General features: G+C 39.7%; 1 protein-coding gene across 2 annotated transcripts in view; it reads left to right on the top strand.

Moving 5' to 3' along the window:
• Positions 1-21648, top strand: part of DENND1A (DENN domain containing 1A) — a 146430-nt gene that overhangs the window by 6902 nt on the left and 117880 nt on the right. The window lies entirely within an intron of this gene.

Here is a 21648-nt window from a genome sequence, read left to right as displayed (position 1 = left end):
TGCCAAGGCCTCCATAGGAGTTGTAGCTGGAATACAGTTTTGGCTTGTCCTACTGCTCTGTGCCATCACAAGTATTTGATGTAACTGCAGGAGCCCTTTTAATAACTGGTCTTTGTTTCTGCACATCTGACCTGGATTCTAGTGCCAGAAAATCTGAACAAATTTGACCATAAACATTACATTGTACAGTACTAGTGTCTGGGTACAATCTTCTCTTTGAAGTTTGTTTGCATCCCCCTGGAGGGATTAATTCCCTGCTGAGGGAAGGTGGGTTAAAAAGCACGGAAACTACTTTACAGGTTTTTAATTGGAGAATTTAGTATACATTTTGTTCTATAAACCAACTGATTCTGTGGGAGTTTCACTTAGTTGTGTTTTTAGGTTTGTTGTATGCACTTGTAGGTGCAAAATCTTCAGAAATTCTTTTTAGAGATTAAAAAAAGAATTTTAGTAATTGTTTTTACTAGCCATATATTTTGAAGTTACTCTCTCTGAAGAATCTTTTAGGAGATTTTTCCCAACTGATTTTTTTGTACTTAAGAGGTGGTCTTTATTCTCAGAAGCCTTAGATTTGTGTGTACCCAAATATTTTGTCCTTCTGTTCTGAGTGAAAGTTGTGTTGTTCAGTGTCAGCTGTATACTGTATCCCAGGCAAATCACCATTCCAGAAATACACACCTAGAAACCTCCATGTAATCTGTGTCCATGATTTGGCTGTCTGTTCCGTGCCAAAACCCTAAGAATACAGGTTAAGTTTTCTTTTTCTTGCAGTCGGGGAATGTATGTTATAGGGCAAGGAGCAGCTACTGTTGAGAAAAGTAAAATGCATAAAAGTTGTGTAAGAAGCAAATAGTCAGGCAGGATTGAAACTATTTCTCCCCGTTTGGTTGGTCCCAAAATTAACTAAGGCAGCTGGTTCTGAAGTTTGTGTCTAGTATAATAGTGCTGTTGATACTGAAAATGCTCTTAATTCTGGTACCAGTCTTCTGACCTGGTCTTGAGGAGAAGGAATTACTCCAATCTGTCACTGCTGTAGTGTAGGGGATTGCCTGGCTTGTGGGATGGTTAAACTTGCCTCCATTTTGTTATTCAAGAATTAGTGTAGCTGTCGTGCATTAACCTCAGCTGGCAGCTCAGCCCCACGCAGCCACCCACTCCCCCAGCCATGGTGGGATGGGAGAGCAAATTGGGAAAGTGAGAAAGTAGCAAAGGATGTTTCCATGTGACTGTGAAGTATCAACTGAAATTTTAAGCTTTAATGTATTTCAAAGTTCACAGTCAACTGCAGAAGAGAAAAATATGTTCTGCATTCCACAAAAGCCACCGATAAACCAGCCCAAGTTCAATGGAGGGCTGCAGAGGTGGTGAGTGAGCTGCAGCACTTCAGTGTGAGGAGACAGGAGTGCAGGGCTGCTGCAGCCTGGGGGAGGCTCCAGGGAAGCTGGGCAGCAGCATTCCCTGCTATGGGTACATATATGGCTATAGATGTGGGTATATATATGGGTTGATATATGTTGTATATATGAGGGTATATATATGGGTATTATATATGGGTATATATGTGGGTATAAATGTGGGTATATATATGGGTATATATATGAGTATATACGTGGGTATATATGTGGGTATATATGTGGGTATATGTATGGGTATATATGTGGGTATATGTATGGGTATATGTATGAGTATTCTCTGGGAGGTTCATACCCATCAGGACGGGTTGTCCAGGCTTGCCACAGGGGAACAAGGGGCAGTGACAGGCTGGATCAAGAGACGTTCTGAGTGAATATGGGGAACCTGTTCACAACGAGGAGTTGTGTATTACACCAGGTCACTCAAGAGCTGTTGTGCATCTCCATCCTTGGAGGTTTTCAAGACCAAACTGCTTCAAAACCATGAAGAACCCAGTCTGATCTCACACCTGGCCTGTGTTTGAGCAGGAGTTTGGACTAGAGCCCTCTCAAGGCTCCTTCCTGCCTCAGTTATTCTGTGATCCTAAGATCTGATTCATAGAAGTGTAAGCTTCAGGATCATCTGGGGAATATTTTGTACACTTAATAAGGTACAAAGAGAAAAATGTCATTGAAACCAAAGAAGTTGAAAAAGCAAACATTGTTTTATTCCAGTCCAGGCAGAACTTTGCTAAACCACAGTGAAATGTGTGAACTGAGACTGGAAATGATCACTGGATCAGCTTCCTGTGCTCTCACTGTCCTTTCCCCTCAAGATTGTTTAGAAATAATAATCATCTGTGCTCAGCATTGTGTATTTTTGGTACATGAAACCTTTGGTAGATTATACAATTCTAGCATTCAGTTGTATTTAGAGGTGTTTTTTGTGCTTTTCTTTGTTGAATTCACAAGTCTTACTTGGAAACTTACAGATTTTTCCTACTTAAGTAAATGTGATGTCTTTTGAGAATTGTTAAGCAGGATAGCTTCAACTCTGACTGGCCACATGAAGATGAGTATTTCTTATTAAAAATATATTTGATTTGATGACACCAAACCATTTTTTTGCCTAATGGTGTTTCAATGGAAGCTGGTTATTCCCCTTTCTGAGAGTACATGTATTTGTCCTGTTCTTTCTTTTATTACCAATGTACCTATAAAAGCTTTTCTTGATGTCCTTGGCCAGATTTACTTCTGGCAGGGCTTTAGCTTTCCTAACCTGATGCCTGGCTGTTCAAGTAGTTCCTCTGCATTCCTTCCAGGCCATGTTTCCCTGCTTCCACCCTCTGGAAGCTGCCTGTTTGTGCTTAGTTTGTCCAGGAGCTCCTTGTTCAGCCTTAGAGGCCTCCTCTCCCCTGACTCCCTCTTTGCAGGGATGCTTTGCTCTGGAGCCTCCTCGCCAAAAGTGAGAAGCTGCAAACGAGAGCAGAGCTTGTGTTTTTACAGTGACAGGACATGGAATTTGTCTAGGGAGAAATCTCTGTTGTGTGTGTGAGGTACAAGTATGTCAGGCATAGGAACTTTGCAATTCTAATGCTTCTCACCAGCTCCCACACATTTACTTTCAGAAAAAGAGGGGAAAATAGCGATGGTTTTGTTGTAAAAATGAAATATTTTAGGGAAAATATTGGCTCAAAGTAAAACTGATAAGTTTTGTGTCTCTGGTGCATGATCTTCTGTCATGCATTGAAATTGTTACATGATGTTGATAATTAAAAGCTTTTTATGAAATGCAGCTATTTTACTGGATTTCTTTTCCTATTTTTAATCTCTGTGTAAAGGAAGGAAAAAAGCATTTTATAAGATTGTGATTTTTGTATTTGTTGCGGCATTTCATAATACTGAAACTTCACAGAAGCTGAGATAGTAAATTACAAAGAACTTTTATTGTTTCTTTTACAGAAGAGAACTGCTTAAGCTCACTTAAGCACTCCTAGATAGCCAGTTCTGTGCTATTGACACATTGTAGAGAAGTGCATTGCAACTCTTTCCTGTGTTTTTCATCTCAGCCAGGAGATTGTTTTGTGCGGGTTTTTTGAGATGCAGAAGTAGAAAGGATCTCCTAGCAAATTTAGTTTAAATACCTTTATAAAGAAAGTGAAAGCTTACTACTTGTGAAATTTTTCTTTTAACTTTCAAAGCACTTTATGATCTTAAAACTGCTGCAGATCATTCATCAAAAATAGGATGTGACAAATTTAAGGCTGTTGCTGGACTTCAGCCAAAGATTCTCTCTTGTTAGAAAGGGCTGTGAGGAGAATTGTAGTCTGACTGTCAAACTGTTCATATAGCAAAAGAGAATTTGTTAGTCTAAAGTAACCGATCAAAATAGTCTCTGAAGTGAGAGCATTTGAAAGTAAATGCTCACAAGAGTAAAACACCCCCTACACCCCTGTCTGGGAGGACGTACCATGCTTTTGTGTGGGGTTTTTGTGTTCTTGCCAAAGCAGACATTATAAAAGTATGTCAAATCTGTAGCTTTACCATGTAGTGTGCCAAAAGGCCTTTCTCTCCAAGGACCTCATCTTTCATCTTTTTGTGAGTGTAGCATAAATTCTTGCTGTGTGTTCAAGGAAAAAGCTGAAATGGTTTAGTACAGCTAAAGGATTTCTTTCTGAGTGTTTTTTAAAAAACCATGGTAAGTTAGAAGCCTAAACGCGACCGCATGGACAAAGTGTGAGCATGTTAGAGTTTAACAAATGTTCACTGGATTAGGAAAGGAAATGTAGTTTATGCTACTTCTTTTATGACAGAATTTAAAAGGTCTTGCTGTAAGACTCTCCATGTGCTTCTTTCTTTTCTGGAAAACATACCGCTAAGTTGAAAAGGGAGATGAATCTTAGAAGGAAACTATTAACTCTGAGGTAGTTTATCATTGTTTGAGTGAAAGGATGAAATTTGCATTTGAATTGGCTCCTAGAGTAGCATGTACTACTAATCTTGTTCCTACTAGAAGCTTGTGAGTAGTTTAAGTACTTCCTTCTTTACTTTTCATGTTCTAGCCTTGGGTTGTAATAGCTCTTTCCCTCCCTCCCCCCCTCCCCAGTAGATCACAAATGTATAACTTAAACTAATCGAAGTCCTTAACTCTACTGGGGGAAGTCACCATGTACTTGGGCCTTAAAATTATTCTACAGTTGTCACCGTGGTTTCTGTGGTAGGACTTTCACAGGTAGAGAGAACTAGCAGCTTTCTGTCTCTGTCAGACACACTGCTGCTCCCTACCATTGGATTTTGTTATAGATTATAATGTTACATAGCAGAGCAGTGCCTCCTAAACTGATGAAGGATTTTCTTGAACATAAGCAAAGTTACTGGACTAGGATTAAGGTAAGAGTTGATCAGTCAAAGGCTTGTAAACCTTACCCATGCACCTCTCAGAGCAGCCTTTATTTTTTTAAGATGAAAGCTTTTTAGTGGTTCTAATATGCCCATTCTGTATTGATAAATAGATAAAATGTTGAAGGTTTAGAAATATCAAAGGAAGTGCAGAATTCAGGTCTCTTTCCATTAAATAAGGGCTTTCTGTTGAAGGGGCTGGAATTCCCATGTCACGAGTTTTCCTACCCCATCTTCACAGTGTTGTGTTGCTACACGCAACTTCCTAAAGCAGGATTGGAAAAGTAACCAAAGCTAAGTAGGTAGGTGGTATTTGGGAATTCTAATTCTCCTAAGCTGCTGCTTTGTTTTTCTGTTTCCATTTGATTGCTTTGCTTCTAAGTACAAACAAGGTGGAAGATTTTAACAAAGAGCTTGCTGGGACTGCAGTGTCAGGGTAAGTCAATAGCACAGTTTGAGCTGTTTTTTGTGAAGACAGTTTACAGTTTGGTTTTTACAGTATAAATGAAATATAGAACTCAATTGAAGAGAAACTCACCTTATGAAAAATAATAGAATCTGTCATTTTGCAAGTCATCATACACTTTATCTAACACATTTTTAGATGTATTCTTATCTGATAGTACTAGGTTTAATAAACCCCCAAACCAGTAATATCAAATCTGAGTGTTTCTCTGTTGCTGTGAGCTATTTTGTGGGAAGAGAACTCTTTGGCCTTTTTGCTTCATGCTTTAAGTCCTTCTGTCTACAGTCTTTCCTATTTCACAAGTATTTACTAATCTGAAGTATATTACTATGCTGGCACTGTTTAACTAGACAGAAAAATTCAGCACAGAAAGTCTCACTCACAAGACTTTAAACTCTTTTGTTGATTTATATTTTTTTAAAGGAGCTTGACATCTTCATCAAGTTCACAGTGGGCCTGCTTTGTTTGCTTTCTCTTGAATGCTTGATAAGATTTTTCTTCTATTGTTTTGTGCAGCAAGGACAGAACTTGCCATGGCTGAGGTGGTTTTTTTGTAAATCCACAATATGGTCATTGTCTGCTGCTGAATAATTGTGACTGCTTTTTGTACAACCAGAACTAAGGCTTTGGCTGTGAACAGATTCCTTCTTAGCGTGAAAAGAGACTAATCCATGTAAATACAGCCCCAAAATAAAGCTTTACAGAAAAAGGGAAAGGCTGCTAAGCAGGAGGGCAGAGGTCAGCAATTTAACCTTTAACCTAACAAATAAGAAGCATGAAAGTTCCCGAATTGGTTTACAAAGGCAAGCTCCTGTGATCTGTCAGTTTTTCTTTTCATGATAGAGTTGGGTGAGAAAACTGACTGACAGCTAGTGCCTTTTTAACTGCAGGTTGGAATTAACTGCTAAACTGAAACTTTCTTAGGGAGGGTTTTTCTAGTGATTCTAACAAATTATTTTCATTCACTAGCAATACTTTTCCTTGAATTTATAGATGAATTTGAGTGGTTGTTCCTTTAAAAGAGTTCTCGAGAGACTCAATTTAGATACCAAATATTACTGGAACATTTAAGACTGCATCATTTGAAGTGTTTAAGAATTTGGTGGAGCACTTGTTGCAATTAACTCTCTCTTACTGTGGAGCTTTAAGAATAGGGCTGCCATGTCAGTAACTGGAAAGAGTTTGTACTTTGAACAGAGTCCAAACGTTGATGTTGAAGGGTATGTGTGTGTGACTTTATTTAAGGGAGCAGTTTAAACTTTAGTTCATTCTCAGTCATAAGCATTTCCGAGGGGGTTTGTTTTTTGGTTCTTCTCAATCACAACAGGTAATCTTGTTAATGAGTGTTAACTTCTGTTCAAAGCTTAGTGCATCTCTGGTTAACCTGGATGCAGACATTGCTGTAAAGGACTTTCAATTCGAGTGTCATTCAGGTGAAAAAGAAACAAAGTAGTAATGACTTTAAAGGAGACTCCCTGTAGATTTCAGAGCAGGGACTTCGGGTGGTTCCTTTCCCTGAAGTTAGCACGGTCCCCTAAATCCATCCACAGCTGGATGATGCTTCCTGTGAATGTTTTCAGTGGAAGCACTGGAATTTAGGATTCGTGTCTGTCTTTAGCCTGGTGTTGTGTAAGTTGGTAGCTGCAGCACTACAGAGTGCTTTAGAGCACCTAGCAGAGCACTGCTTCAGGAGCAGCTCTCAGGCAAAGCAGCTTTGGGCAGTAAAAGATGAACGAGATCTATTTGTATTGCTGGTTCTTTCTGTTATGGGGAGTTCCTTGCAAGAAGAGAGTGTAAACTGGAATTCAAAAAGAGGCCTGTCAGAGTGCCCAAGGCATGGGCTGCCTGCCTTTGGTGTGGTATTTTTTGTCATGAACAAAAAGTGACATTGTTAGGTTTTCCTGTGGTTTTTTGTTGGTTTTGTTTTGTGTTGGTTTTTTCTGTTCGTTTGCAGTTTGGGTGTTAGATTTTTTATAAACTGAAATGGAGTTTAAAAGACATGGTTTGAGGTTTGATGATTATCAAATAAGTGTAAAATTAATGCAAGACTATTGTTTTACTTCAGCACTTGTCAAAACCCAAAATCAAATCTAAACAAATCCTAAACTCCACCTTCTGTGCTACCGGAGACAATTTAGGTTTTGGTCCTTCTTAGGTTAGCAAGTTCTGGTAAACCATTTGTCAAAACTCCAGATGCTGACACATTTTTGGCTCCTGGGAAGATGATTTTTATGTCTTTTTTTAAGATGGAAACAGCTTTTTATTTACTCTTTAATATTACTTATTTCATAGAAGAGTGAAATAGAAATGAAGGAAGTTGGGCTTCCATTTTGAGGATGATAACCTTGGATAGAGGGATAGGAAGAGATAACTGATACTGATAATATTATTGTCTGGAATTGGTTATACTGTGGAGAGTTTTTTCTGAACACTTTCCTGCCTGGAGCATCTACCATTAGAATTTGTGCTGGGATTTCAAGCGGTGGTGAAGGGAATTAAACTCACAACTCCCATTGCACTCTACAGGTGTTACCTCAATCCCATATTTGGTTCCTTTGAAGAATCATTTACTTTGAAACCACATGGTTCAGAATATATAAATAGTGACAGCATGACCTCTTCATGATTCTTACATTGTTGCACTCCTTAAGGAAATGTCTCCGATTTCTATCTGTAAGATACTTTGGAGATCCTTGAGATCTTCTGTTCCAGAGATTACCACTCTGTGGAGAAAAAAACCAGATTCCCACTCTGTGGAGAAACACCTATCAAAATTACTTAAAGCAGACTCAAGCCAAGTGTGAAAATGTGAAGGCAATGGCAGATTGAGCAGCACAGTGTGGGCAGAGGCAGAGGCAGGCAGGTTGCTGGTGTTTGCTGGTGGTGAGCTGTGTGTTTGACTCGCTGTTGGTTCAGTGCTTGGAGTCTGTGTGAGTCTGGCACTGAGGGGGTGCAGACAGGCAGGGCAGGCTCCCAGGAGGGGAGGAGCAGCTCTGCTGGGGCAGGAACTGTGCATGCTGTAGGATGGGCTGTACCTCTGTAGGACAGAGCTGCTCCAGGGGCAAGGGCGGAGCAAATCCTAATAAAACACGGCAGAGGAAAGGTAAAATGCAAAAAACCCCAAACCCCAGTGCCCAAAACTTTCCTTGAAGTAAATATGAAATTTTCTCCTGGAGTTGTGCTTCACTTGCACCTAAAGTAGTTTCTGGTTTTATCTGATACTTGTCTTTTGGTCATTGACTCAGTTTAATTTGAAGAGTTTATCAAACACCTAGAAAAGATTCATTAGGGTAAATAACCCTCTCCTAAAGCTGTAACCTCTCTCCACAATGCATTAACATTTATTTTTTTTTACATTTGCCACAAAATAATATATTAATCTCATCTCATTCCATTTTATCTAGAGGTGGCACACAGAAAAGTGTTATAAATATGATTATTTTGCATCATTTGATTGAATTCCTTCTACACTAAAGATCAGATTATATTTGCCCTGTGTATTTGTTAAGGCCTGTCTGTGATTATCCATCATCTTATTTTCTAGACAGTAATGGTAAAAATTGTTTTTAGTTTGTGTTTGGGAAAATTTACTTGTAAATTATTTGCTAGAAATATCTGCCACTACAGTATATCACAGTGCATTAATATTGTGTAATTAAAGATACCTCTTGAAGGTGTTTTCTGCTGGACAGAATTAGCATGTTAAAACAGAAGTGTGCAGCTTTGTGTGTGCCTTGGCAGTGTTCATAAACAAGAATAGATGTAGTGAGTAAATAGAATTCTTTAACTTGTTCAGTATTTTATTCCTTAAAGAACTGTGAAGAGTAAAATCTCACAATTTGCCATCTCTCTTGCACGGATGGCAAAAGTGTGTTTTGTTGCACTTAGAAATACTAAACGTGGCATGCTGTAATACAGTAATTACAGCTTATCATTTTGATGTATTTCTTGATTGCTTTGCTCTACCCCGGCCATGGGATTCTGTCCTTCACTAAATCATCTTGAAACAATTCTGTATCCAGACTAAATCCTTCCAATACAGTGGGTATCAATCACATGGACAATTAAAATTAAGTATTGACATGTTTTTAAAATAGTCATACATCTCAATTTTGTTTATCTCAAAGTTTTAAAAACCTAATGACCTCATTGCAGCTCGACTATAATTACCATGTTTAAACTTCTATGCATTTTTTAGTTTAAACAGCCTTTGTGTTTTTTTTAAACCAAAAGAAAATTAATGAGAAGAGACAAAGAGACATCAAAGAGGTTTTCCCTCTGATTGCAGTGTTAGAAGTTTTGCCTGAAAATAGGTTACATTTCTTCTGTTTTCAGCTGAATCCTCATTAACTTTACATTTTAATGATGTCCAGAGCAAATTATACGATTATGGTAGATGCCTTAAAGGGAAGCTTAAAGGACACCTTTTTAATGTTTGTTTCTTTACTGGTGGCAGTATTTGCACCAGTATTATAAACAGCGTTAGACTGCTTAAAATAATTCCAAAACATATCAAAATTATATTCCATTTTTGCCATATATGTAGTATGAGTGTCTTAATTTAATATTTAACACAAATGGAGCATGTTATGGGGAGATCTTCATCTTTGTAGAAGAAAAATGTAAATCAGATCCTTTGAAAGAGTTTACAAATTACTTGTGCATCTTCTATTCAGTTTTATTTATAATGATCAAGTAAAATGGAGACAGATGATTTAACAAAGTCTCAGAATTGTTTTGTTTTCTTGAACCTTCCATGGAGACAATAGTTGAAATGTTAATAAAGGGCTAGCTTGTATCTTCCAATGACAAAAAGCATTATTGAGGGAACTTGATGGAATTTCAATTTATTCTGTTTAAAGGAACTCTAATAAAGGCAGTTCTATGTTCTAATGTACTTCTACTAAAAATTAAGATTGCATAATTAACTTTATAGATGAAGAATTGTGTTCTATCAAATGCAGCAACAAAACCTTGTATTCAGTGCACCTTAAACAAGGTTACCTGGAAATGGCCAGAGGAATGGAATTTGGCCAGCTGGAATGGAATTTGGACAGTTCAGAATTAAATACATAATTTCTGACTGTAGCTCAATGAAAAGTTAGAGCCAAAGATCTTGTGAAAAGTGTGGACTTCTGTTTCCCTGTCCTGACACTTGGTGTCTGGGCATCATGAATAGAAGCTTTGATTTTGTTGTGCTGCACTTCAGTCAGTAAATTTTTGGGAGCTGGGATTACGACGAGGGGAGGGGAAGAAGCAGGAGTGTGCTGAAGTACAGGTGCAAGGTAGGACTCAAACTCCAGTTAACTCAGTGAAATGTTTCCATTTGTTTGGGTTCTTCATCACTGATTACAGACTGCTGTGTCTTGGTGGAAGCATTTGATATGCCTGTCATTAATAATCATTGAATAAAGCAGGAGTTGGTGGACAAAAAGAAAACTAAGCTTAGCCTTTCCATTTCAGTATGATTTTACATCTTATGTTTCATGTTAGTTTTCTGTAGAAACTTGTCAGAAATCTAAATTGTCATGGTTGTCCTGAGTTATGACAAACCCAAACTACACATCCACCTTGGTGGACTTTATGTGATATTGTGTTAGAAAATGGATTTGAGTCTTTCAAAGGTTTGGCTCTCTGCAAGTGTGAAAACAGCTGTTGAAAGCCCTGGTTTAAGTTCCTAGTTAATCTTAAGTCTTTTGGCTTTGATGCCTGCTAATGTAACTTTAGTTTGAAGATGGTGTTGCTAAAGGAAATAAAGGTTGAGTGCAATTTCCTGCTTTTTTCTCATCTTTATTTTATAATTATCAGAGAATTGACAATCTGTAGTTGAGATGCAAAATAAAAATACTGATTAATAAACTCAGGAGGATACAGATTAGAGACTTCTAGCTGACAGAAAGACGTGCATGTTATTTTTATTTCCTTGGCCAGAAGGATTTTGTATAGAATCGTATTAGCACTGAAAACATGGAATGTTCTTCCTGGTAACTTGTTCTCCAAGTATGTGCAGCGTGGCTGTTTCCAGCCAGTTATGTGTTAATGATAGTGCAAGGCTGAAGCATTCCAATCATTCATATGCCTGTCCTCCCTTTCTCATAAGGGTTTCTTTGCTCAGGGTTTTTGCCTTATTCCTTTTGCTTTGTTGTGGTCAATTCAGTCAGTATAATAGCATAGACACTGGCTTTTTTTCCTCTTTATTTTTCTTTAATAAAGAGTTATGTTAGAGATATACTATAACAGAGATAAAAGCTATTTATGTCCTAAGCTATTGATTTTTAATTAATGTTGCCTGGGCTCATACATGTTGGCAGAATTGCTAACAGCTTGTGGCATTTTTTAATTCACATCTTCTTTTTTAGTATTTTGACAGTGTCATTCATATCTCATGAAAAAGTACCTCGTCAGGTTAAATGTGTTAAAACACCGAGCAAAAAAAAAAAGGAGAGAATGGAACATAGGGCTGCCTAGAAACCTTGATCCAATGCCAAAGTATTTAAACAATTTAGTGTTTTGGTTTTCTAGCTCCAAGCTGCTTCTCAAATCCCTTGCTAATTAATCCAGTTAATTCTTTGTAGACTAACTGTATGCAGGGCTTTTTCTTGGGCCTCTATCACTGAGAACCCTGTTTTGTTTGGAGCAAACCTAAGCTCAGTTATAAAGGTTGTAGTAACAACGTGAGTACTTGCAGATGTAAATACAGTGTTTAGAGCCTTTTTAAAAGGACTTGTGTTTGTGTGGGTAACTTCTAATTTAATCTTTCATGTTTAAAAATTAAACATACATACTTGCATAAAAAGATGGAGAGAACTTAGGTCACTTAAGAAAAGGCTGTGGAGCATCTGTGGAACAATCGTGGCATGGAGCATTGATGTTGTGGTACTAGAGTTAGTGATTTATGTTTATTTTTCAATGAGCAAATTTTGATAAATATCATTAATTTCTGTTCTCAAAAAGGGTGTTTGGGTGTAGTGCTAATAAGAGTTTAGCAAAAAGGGGAGTGCTTAGAAATGACCTGTTGGTGCTTGAATTTCTTCTGATGAGAGTACAAGAGCAGTGTGAATTCAGACCTGGAAAAAGCAGCTGGGGAGCAAATTAGAGTCCCAATTAGACACAGAATAAGATAATGAGAACAGAACAGGTACTGCTCAAGGTGTGCTGGTGCGTGGTAAGAGCTGCCCAGCTCTTGAGCTTCCTGCTAGTTTGTCAGATTTGTGAGAAGTGTTTCCCCCAGCATCCCACTCCCAGAGTCAATGGCCAGCTGCACCTCAGCACAGCCTGGATCATCCGCCTGTGGAGACAGTTTGTACAAGTGGATTCAAGTTACAGTTTTAGATTACCTTTGGAATTGTAGTAAAGGAAAAAGATTGTTTTCAGTAAATCTGCTGCTGAGGGTGACCAGATTGAAATGAATCTGCAGAGCTTGGAAAAGGGCTGAAAGTTTAGTTGGGAGTTTGTGGTTTCTTAAAGCTGGGCAAGGGAAAGAGAAAGGAAATTAGTGAAATTGCTGGGTTTATATACGCCTGATTTCCAGGGCTGTGACGTGATTGTGAAACGTTCCTGCTCAGACTGGACTGCTCCACTCTCTCAGGAGCATTTTGGTAGCTGGATGTATGCTCTCATACATCTTGGAAGTATCAAGTGTCTGAAAACATTTGTTGTGGTTAAAAATCCTTTTGATACCCTTGCCTTTTCTACAGTAGCAGAAATGTTTTAAATTCTTTTAGCGAGGTGATAGATTTCCTGTCTAGCTGCGCTGAATATCAGCAAACTCCTCTTTATCTAAACCAAGTTTTTCTTCAAGCCGACAGCACTGCTTTAAATGTGCCAAACTTACTTTCACAGAGACCTTCCTTTTGTTTCAGCAGTGCACACAGCATAGTGAGCTTTGCTAATGTGACTGAAAGCACTGCAGCCATGAACTAGGTCAGTCCTGCAAGTGTCGATATATCCACGGCTCTGCTGTGCTCTGATGCTGTCCAGTTAATGAACTTTCCTCCAAAAGAGAGAAGTCATTCTGAACAGCTGAGCATGAAGTGATTTTGGTTTTCTTTCATCTCACGGTCATTAGCTCCATGACATGTATTTTTCCATGTTAGGACCTCCTTCCCCTCACCCCCACTAAGTTTGGAATGGTGTTCAAGAAGTTCAACTTCTGTCATCAACATTTCTGACTCCGTGGAAATGTTTTGTTGGGGTGCATATTGGATGCTTTTCCCGTTCTTACAAACTTTCCTCCCACTTAATACTTTGCTTGAAGGCTTTCATGAGACCTCTCAGTGATGCTGCAGCCTTACATGAGGCTCACCAATCTCTGGTTTTGTTTTGTTTTTTAAACTCAATTCCAGCTTACGTGTTCTTACAGACTTTTACTGTTTTACCATGTACCATTTACCATGGGCAGCACTAATAGCAGTAGTGGGTTGAGATGGGCATGTTGCATGGCTCAGGCTGAAACAAAAAGGTGAGGCTGAGTATTGAAGGGTACAAGGCCAGGTTCTGAAGTGTCCCAATAAAATAATTAGTGCTCTCTCTTATGTATGATCTTTTAATATATGAACTTGCAACACCGCAAAGCTCAGGAATGTGTTGGTGACCATGGAAACACTTGGTCAGTTCTGTTTCTTGGCCCAGGTTTCTGGGGTTATCAGTGCAGTGAGGGTGAAACTCTTAAGTGTGGCTACACTAGAAAAGCTGCAAGCAGAGCACCACTGTGAAATCAGCTCCCCAGAAATGCTCATGAAGTCTGGCTATCCTTTGTTGGTAAGGCCATGGGTGAATCAGATTTATGGTGTGGCAGATGAGCTGTGTCCTACTGCCCAAGCCCAAAAGCATCTGTGGTGACATCTCCACTGCAGGGACCAACGGAATGGAGAGTGAGGTTTTCAGCAATTCACCTTTGATGGAGTTGTTTTGTTTCAGTGCCATAGGGATCTCTAAAGCATCCTGAACTAAAGCATCATCACTAAAGCCTCATCACAAAGCATGTTTTGTTTGTGCCATCCAGATCACTGAAGCATCCTGAGCTAAGCAGAGGTGCACCAACAGAAGCCCCCAAGCCCCATCAGGGTGCTGGTGCAGCTCTGCTCTCTGAGCTGTGCAGGTGCTGTGCTGAGGTTCCCCAGTGGGTGACAGAGCAGTGTGGGAGCACTGCTGCACCACAGCACACGGGCACTGGGAGCAGTTGGAGACTATCAATATTGAGAGGATGAACGTGGGGTCAGAGTTTGAATTAGAAACTTACATAGCTTCAGGCTTGGAAATCAGTATTCACTGTTGCATGTGTAACAAAGAAGGTTTCTCTCTGTAGTTCAGGCAATTATCCAGTTGCTCAAGAGAAGGGTTGTTGTTTTTCCTTCTTTAGTACAACACTTCAAGAACTTATGGTTGGCTACAACACTTCTGTTCTATGTCCTTTTCCAGTCAGTTCAGATGAAACCTGATATGTGGCCATCCATATTGCAATGAATGTATTTCTGCAGTGCTTTATGTGCCTCTCTGACAATATGTCCATCTGAAGTTATTGTGGTTGGTGGAGTTTGGAAAGAAATTTTTAAAAAGTTAAACGATTGTAAAATGTTCTCTAAGACATAGAAAATACAGATTATTACCAAATTTAAATGGTCAACCTATCACTAAAGCTAAACCCAAAAATGACAGCAATGAAACAGCTTGGAAAATGTTTATAAAACTCCAAGTATTTTCTGCTAGTGAAAAGCCTGGTAGTATGTTGGAAAATACTGTTTGTTTTCATTAGCAATTCCTTTAGGTTTTGTAATGCAGCTGATTGATTGCCATGGCCACATTGAGGTTTTACACAAGTTCCTTTTAATACACTATTGCTAAAAAGCAATATGAAATTAAAATATTAATTCTGTTTTTTTTCAGAGCAACAACCAAGTTAAAAGTTATTTGGTTGACACAGGAAAGTAGAAAATGTATCATTACATAAAAATTTCTTGTAAAATTAATTGAATAAGGATTTTTTAAAATGAAGGTGCTTAGTATGCGAATTAATACATTTGGGTATTAATTCAGTTGGCTATAAGCTCTAATTCTATCAAATATAACTTTTATTTTTGCTGCTGTACAAAGTGAGCTTAGAGAAATGGGTTTGGGTGCATGTGCTTGGCCCTTGAGCAGGCATTGAGATTGGCATTCAGAAGCCATCTGAAATACATGTCCTGTAAATATTAAAGGGGTGACTGTTTCCTGTAAAGCTGTCAAAGCTCTGGTTGCTTTGGTCTTAGCCTGAGAATTTGCATTCTGAGAATCTAAGTTAACAGATTTAGACAATTACTGCTTGTGTCTGGTATTGTTAAACTCTAGATGATGCACTAATTTGGATTAATTAATTAATCAGGATTAATTTTTGCTGCATGTTAGCTAGATGTGATAAAGGTCTTTTTAGTTTTCTTTCTTTATTGCTTCTGAGACTTTTAGAAAAACCTTAGCTTGTAAATCCTGCTCTGCGTGGTATTGGCACTTCCAGACTGTCACATTTAAATCAGAGCCTGAAATATTAGTTAACTGATTCTTTCATATCCCCAGGACAAGGAGGGCTTGCCAGCTGCTGTGGAAGTGGGGAGACTGTCACCAGGCAACTCTGCTGCCTCAGAATATAAATACAAAGAGGCAGGAGAGAAACAAATTCAGTATTCATGGCCTGAGCCCTTAAAACACATCTCTATTAAATTTATAGAGTGTCAAAAAGGTTATGAGAAAAAAATACTCTGATCAAACACAAATAAATTAAAAAATTATTAAACCCCAAAAAAGCCTGCTTAAAGTAGGTGTTCCCATTCAACTTCTGCATTTAAACTCTTTTGTATAATTATTACAGGCAGCCTGTAAAATGTTTCAAAACACTTGGTATTTCATTTTGTACGCCAGGCTTTGTGAATTTCTTGACCATTGGAATACAATTTTACCTAATTATATTTTTTTGCAAGTTTTAGCTGCCGTATAATTTGCTGACTAAAATTACAGGGGAAAAAAGAATTTGAAATACAAACCATTCAAAATTTGCAGTTTGCAGGACTCCTGGAGTTTGGCTTCGATTTGCAGGAATACTGCATTTCTGGGTTGGTTGAAGAACAGATGGTTATCAAGAGAAATATCCCCTTAAGTGCACAGTACAGCAAACTCAAAAGATTCATCAACCGTGCTTTAATGTGGGCTCGAGGTATCACCAGAGTCATTAACCAGTGCAGAGAAAAGATCTGAAGACCTCAAATGAAGGTGGGAGAAACATGTAACAAACAGGACTGGAAATAAGTACTTATTTTGTCTTCTGGTTTTGATCTCTGTTATTTTAGTTTTAGCTCTATACTATGCATCCCCTTCTTATAGTTCTAGCTTTAGTTCTGTCAGTATAAGCAGTTTAAAAATTAATCTGGGCTGAAAGCTTCCTGTTCTTCTTTGTAAGGAAATAATTCTGAGTTTGCTGATCACTGAAGACATCTCATGCTTTCCAATGTCTCCCTACTGTTAGCAGTTTAGAATGGCAGCAATAGACATTAGTCTGTACCCTTATACAACTGGGTTTTGTAAAACCAGTATCTTGGTATGGATGAAACAAAAGAACTTAAGGATTTAATAGAGAGATAGTTCCCAATTGTATTTCATATTTTGAACACACTGCTTGCACCACAACTGTTTCCCAGCTTCCATTAAAAGAATTAGTAAAGTTTTGATTAAACCTGGCCCCATTCCATATAAGAGTCCAAGAGAGTAGATAATAGCAGTTAAGGTGGAACATGTTGCCTTATGGGAGGGTCTGACTGAATGCTCTGCACATGGCAAGCTGGGCACTTCAACAGCTTGATGTGACACTGAATAACTGATGGGGAAACTCTTCTGCTTGTGAAAGGCAGTGAGTGTTTCTCCTGTCTTCTTATCCAAGAAGTGAGCATTGGTTTTGTTTATGTAACAGGATTGTAAAGTGAACCAAAACCCCTTTAGATGGAAAGTTGGTTTGTCTGCTAGAAACAGTGAAAGTCTCATATTTAATGTTTACTCTGAATGGCTCATAAAGCTGCTGCTGGTCTCGTGCCTGCACTGGAAACTGGTGTGAGGGCATCAGAAACCTGGTGTGAGGGCATTATCAGAAACCTGGTGTGGGGGCATCATCAGAAACCTGGTGTGAGGGCATCAGAAACCTGGTGTGAGGGCATTATCAGAAACCTGGTGTGAGGCCATCATCAGAAACCTGGTGTGAGGCCATCATCAGAAACCTGGTGTGCACCCCGCATGTATGGACATAACTCTGACAACCTGCACCAGTTCTCGTGTTGTTAGAGCTGTTACCTCTCTACATCATCTCGTTCTGGAGAGCTGTATATTGCCTTAAGTAAAAATCTGCAAGGTAATCTGTAATTTAACCTGCTTTTTTTGAGATTTTTTAAAAGATTTTTTTAAGGATTTTTTAAAAAACGCATATAAGATGTTGCTGAATACTGCTAAGGAAAGTTCTATTCTTCACTGCCCCTCTGGCTCTTGATGTGTTAATAATATAGAAATAATTATGGAAATCATAGTAATTTGCTTAATCTGTTCTGTTTTTTTCCCTTCCTTCCTGTTTCCTATGATGTATATTTTATACTGCCTTTGCTCTCAGTCTTTCCTGCTTTCACATCACTTTACTGAAGTCTGAACAGCATTTTGTGTCTGAGTTACAAACCTTATATTATGTTTCTAGATTGAACTGTTGTGAAAAGCATTTTTATGTTACCAGTGAGGTATTTGGCACTTGCAGGGTAGAATTCCAAATGTTCTATTAAAGACAGAAAGGCAAGCTTAGGAGTCTCTTTTTTGTGACATGCCTGTCCATGGCCTCGTGCTGAGGCCCCAGTCCTGGCTCTTCTCTCCCTGCAGGGCCGTGTCCGCAGACTGAGGCCCAGCCTGGATCCCGGGGTGGGGTGTTTGTGTGCTCTGTGGTGTGCCAGGTGAAGAGGGTGATTGCAGACTCACCTGGGGTGGGGTGTTTGTGTGCTCTGTGGTGTGCCAGGTGAAGAGGGTGATTGCAGACTCACCTGGGGTGGGGTGTTTGTGTGCACTGTGGTGTGCCAGGTGAAGAGGGTGATTGCAGACTCACCTGTGGTGGGGTGTTTGTGTGCACTGTGGTGTGCCAGGTGAAGAGGGTGATTGCAGACTCACCTGGGGTGGGGTGTTTGTGTGCACTGTGGTGTGCCAGGTGAAGAGGGTGATTGCAGACTCACCTGGGGTGTGTGTTAGAGCATGGAGCCTGCTGTGGGTGCTTGCTGTGCCCAGTGACACCTTGGGGTGACATCAGTCTCACACTGTGCTGCTGGCAGTGGTCTGTGGGATGGGGTGTAAGACTTTCTTATGGAATTTTCTTTTCATCTTGGTTATTTTCTGACTTTCACACTTTTAGAATAAAGTGCACTTTAAAAAGAAAGGATTGAAGACTTAAAGCTGCATATTAAATAAAAATGGAAATTTTTATTCCATATGTATTTTATGCCAGAACTTATTCTGAGGTTTCATGTCTGTCTTCTGGTGTGTGTGTAGGTTTTTTCTTTCCCACATTTTCTCCTCCCATCCCCGCCTTTTCCCCTCCTCCCCTGCTTCCTGCTCTCTGAGATGGGATCTGCAGGCTGAGCTGCAGCAGGTTAGGGGCAAGCAGGAGTGTTCGGCTGAGCTGGGTGCAGGCACCAAGGAGTTGGCAGAGGTTTGGAAAGAAGTTTGCATTGCTTTTTAGTTGTGTTGCATAAGGGTGAGAATGTGTAGTGGGTATAGAAATTAAAAGTTACTCTGAATGGAATTCCAGTTCATTTTAGAGGGATTGCAGCTATAAGGACCTTAAAGAAGTGAATGAGGTAAATAATTAGGAGAAAAAATGAAGCAAGTTTCACTATATTTTTCAATTTGGGATTGAAGTTATTTGTTCATAACCATAATGGATTAAATTGGCTGACTTTTATCAGAAAAAGCAAGTTTGTTTATATTTGGTTTGCATGGTTTACTCTAGGAAGTATGTTCTGTTAATTTTTTGAAAACTTATGTGGTCTTATACTTTCTATAAAATTCAAACACAGACCAGTTTGCTGTGCTATTTGTAGAAGTAATTAGGCATGTGTCTTTTAAAAGCATAACTCCTCACTTTATGACGTAAGAAAAGTTGTGAGTAAAAGAGCAGCATAGTTACACTAATATGCCATTGTAACATGTTCCCATCCTGTCATCTGGAAAATTAAATCAGGTTCCAGCATGGATTAACATCCAGACTTGTGTGGAGGGGAAGGTACTGTCTTAAATGCCATGAAATTGAACAATGGGATTATACAGTTCACAGCTAATTTCAATATTCTGCTGTACTTGGCTTTTTGTTAAACAAGATCCTGTATGGAGAGGCAGGGATAGCTTTTAGAACTTGGAAACATTCACATATTTAATGAAATACTAAAATAATAGCTTGAAGATGTTTGAGTAATGAATGCAGTGCTCTAGGTAATGTGCACAGATGAGATGTGGAATCTCCTCTTCCAGAGGGGAGGTGTGGATGTGCTGGCCATGAGAATGCACTGCCCCAGTGTGGGGTGTGTGCTGGGTGCTACCCCTGGCTGGCTCTGTGAGTGCTGCAGTGCCCGTGCAGAAAGGCCTGGCTCTCTGTCCCCGAGAATGAGCACTGGCTCTGCTCACCCCTCTCCAGAATAACCCCCACCTTGTTCCACTGGGAGGTGGCTCAGGCTGTTCCCTCACAAGCACCTCTTGAAATAGCTGTGAGGGAAACTGCTGCAGAAATAGCCACAGAACCTATTTCATATGGGGATTTCCAGCCCTGTCCTCCCTGGCACAGGCTGTCCCTGTGAGCAGCAACGGAGCTGGAGCTCCTGGTCTTTGGCCAGTTGAGATTTTGTGGCAGCAGCTGCTTTGTAGGGAGCTGTATGCTGTGGGAAGAGAGCTGCCAATGGTGCTTGTCAGCTTGGGAAGTGAGCCCACACTGGCTTCACTTAAATCACTCATGGATCTTAGGAAATTGATACTACGTGCCATTGGGTAACAAGCTTTTTAAACCTGAGTGTAAGCATTAGGAATAAAATCGACTTTTTCCTTGGTACCAGCAGTTTAAGTTTGTGACATATGTGTATTTCTTTGCACTTGTGCCCCTACAAGAAGGGAAGATTGCAGATGGGATGGTGTATTTTAGCTTTATTTTGGAATGTTATTGCTTGTATTCTTTCTGCTTTACACTTGCAACTTACAGTTTCAGTGCTGTATTTCAGCATGTATTTATATTTATGGATGGCTGTTTTCCAGGGAAGTTTGTGAGCACTTGCTTTAGGCGTAAACTGTGTGGGTCTTGTCATCTTTGTGAGCTTACACTACAAAACCAGTTGTAATGGAAGATAAACAGGAGATACTAGGTTACCAACAACAGAAAAGTTCAGCATGTAGCACAACCTGAATTCTTGTTTTGGGGTCTGGACAAGATTAGTTTGAGAAGCATCTCCATAATTCCTGTGACTTTTTCCTTTTGGGGGTTAACCTGCACTGTGTTTGTTCCTGGTTTGCAAGGTCTGCTCCTGCTCTCAGCCGAGCTCTCAGAGCTCTGTTAAGTTAAATGTGACTGCAAGGCTTCAGCTCAGTGCTTTGCTGTAGCTGGGCAAGAGGTTGGTTGGGATTTCAGCCTGGCTCTTCCCTTGTTCTGATGTCAGCAAATAGATTCCACTCTCCTGAACTTGAAAACAGTATTTTACATGTGTTTACTTTGCATCATTTCACTCGAAAGCCTGTTAAGTACCTGGAATAACAGCGTTCCCTGTTTTGAGTTGCAAAGGGCTTTCTTACTGTCTACAACTACAATGGAGCTGCATCTAACTGTTTGCATGCACTGTGCAAAACAAATTACTGCGAGTAAAAGTGTTTGAAGTTCCCCAAGCTACTTTAGTTTTACAGGCAGAGTTGACAGTCAGTTTTGTTCATGTGTTTGCCAAATATTTCACACGAGTGCTGGAACAGTTTTCACTGATACTCGTGGTGCTGATTGAAGCTGAGTCCTGGGTGCTGGCTTGGCCTGTATCTGTTTGTTTTCTCTTGTTCAGAATAACTTGGATATCATGTCTGTTGTGATTTTTGGGCGACTTGTGCTTATTCCTTCAGGGGTGAGCCTGCTCTGAGTAGTTATGATAGCAGTGTTTGGCCTGAGGACAAGCTGTATCCGTGTCCCACGGGCAGGTGGCAGGCAGGGCAGTTCCCTCAGGTGGGACCATCGAGGCAGGAGCAGGGATGGGTTTGCTCAGGGTGAGTTCAGCTGCCCTGAGCTCTGGAATCTCCCCCAGCCCTGCTCAGACCTCTGCCCCTGCACCAGGAGCTCAGATGGGGCTCTCAGGCCTCATTGAAATGCACTGGGCTGTCCTTCATGGCAGGGAG

This window comes from Melospiza georgiana, chromosome 20 (assembly GCF_028018845.1).
Source record: "Melospiza georgiana isolate bMelGeo1 chromosome 20, bMelGeo1.pri, whole genome shotgun sequence".
NCBI classification, from domain to species: domain Eukaryota; kingdom Metazoa; phylum Chordata; class Aves; order Passeriformes; family Passerellidae; genus Melospiza; species Melospiza georgiana.
The sequence above is the reverse complement of the archived record's forward strand: the minus strand, read 5'-3'. Positions and strand labels throughout refer to the sequence as shown.